The sequence below is a fragment of the Ictidomys tridecemlineatus genome, chromosome 10, assembly GCF_052094955.1.
Source record: "Ictidomys tridecemlineatus isolate mIctTri1 chromosome 10, mIctTri1.hap1, whole genome shotgun sequence".
Lineage (NCBI taxonomy): Eukaryota > Metazoa > Chordata > Mammalia > Rodentia > Sciuridae > Ictidomys > Ictidomys tridecemlineatus.
The window spans coordinates 104,618,542-104,620,119 of NC_135486.1; the positions used below are offsets into that span (position 1 = coordinate 104,618,542).

The window sequence follows — 1,578 nt, forward strand, 5'->3', positions numbered from 1 at the left end:
TCCTCCAGCGCCCCAGCCCACCTCAGGTGAGCATGTTTGGGCACCCCAGACCTCAGACCCACATTGCCTTAGGAGACTCCAGAGGAGGGGTGGGCAGGCAGGTGCAATGGAGGCAGGCTAGAGGCCCTCAGGAAGTGGACATGGGAGGGAAGGCTAGGTCTGATGGCCAAACAGGATGGGCTGTGATCCTAAGCCCATGTGACTGTCTTGGGACATCTCTGTGCACCTGGGTTGGGAAGGTCTCCAGACAGGACACCTCAAGAACCTCTGGCCTCTGCCAGCCAGGCTTGGGAGAGGGCCTGAGCTGCATTCTAGCCATAGCATCCCCTGGTGGCCTCAGACAGTAAATCTAAGTGGGAACCACACAGCCAGGTTTGCTGGTGCCAAGGGGAGCCTTGGACTGGCACACCCCTCTGGCACTGATGAGCTTCTGGCTGCTGAAGGGTGGAGGGCCGATGGCTTCAATCCTAACCCTGAAGGCAAGGAGACCACGTGGGAGAAATGCCAGGGGTACAGCTCTGAAACACAACTCTGTCATGTCCCCATACCAGCCCCACAGCCTCCCCGTGTGGACACTTGCTGAACCCCAGCTCCTCAGGCTCACTGATGAGCAAAGGACAGGGTGCTCATCACTGGCTATGTGGCTGCTCTGGCACCCGCTCCTTGCCCTCAGCTTCTGGAGACACACCCAAGATGAGGCTCTCAGGGCACCCCTCTGGGGCAAGAGGGGAGACTGTTCGGCTCCCTAGACCTTATGCAGCCCTGTGACCTGAAAAGGCTGATCCTGAGCACAAAACTCCAGCAGTCACACTACAGGAGGCCAAAGGCAGTGACTGGTGTGGACATATCCCCGCGGAACAGGCTGGACCATGGGGAGAGCTCTGGGGCCCAACCTTGCTCTTCACCTCCCAGGACCCTGTTCAACTGCCTGACACCTCAGTGGTGGAGAAACAAGGGCAGGGCACAGGCCCACGCTGGCCAGGGGCAACACAGGACATCAGTCAGCACACAAATTGAGAAAGCTTCATTTACAACCAGCCCTTGGAGTGCCTCGCCCAGACACTAGACTCTCCTTGGGCTGGCCCATGTCCCCTGTGGCTGTGCAGCAGAGCTATGACCTGGGAGGTGGTGTAGCCTCAGTGGACTGTCCCCAAAAGTCAGCTGCTAGCCCAACAGTGCTGCTCCAGCCCCTGCCCAGCCTTGGCCAGCTCCCAGATAAGACCACCAGTGGAGTGGGCTTCCTGAGCTTGGCCTCAGTTGCTCAGGTGCCAAGGGCACTAAGGCTGATGGACAGGTCAGGCTGCCGCAGGTTCACATCACAGTCTCCATGTGCAAGATCTTCAGGGCCTCGGAGATCTGGGCACTGGTGTCCATTTGGCCATACATGCCCACCAAAAAGGCCCGGTGCAACAACACAGCTGCATGCTCTGTAAGAGAGACACGGTCAGGCAGCTCTGGAAAAGTGAGGACTTGCCCAAGGACCTAGCATCTGGACGGGGGCACTCACCTTGGCAGAGCAGGGTGTACTCTGGCAGGTTCCTGAGAGCCGTCTGTACTACCTCAAAGTCCCGGCTGCCC

At 59.0% G+C, this 1,578-nt stretch overlaps 1 long non-coding RNA gene across 1 annotated transcript; it reads right to left on the bottom strand.

Annotated features, from left to right (window-relative positions):
- Positions 1-1,009: 1,009 nt before the first annotated feature.
- LOC144367417 (uncharacterized) lies at positions 1,010-1,578 on the bottom strand. The gene is made up of 2 exons (XR_013426774.1): positions 1,508-1,578; positions 1,010-1,427 (listed from the first exon to the last, which is right to left on the bottom strand). It is a non-coding gene; the product is annotated as an uncharacterized LOC144367417 (long non-coding RNA).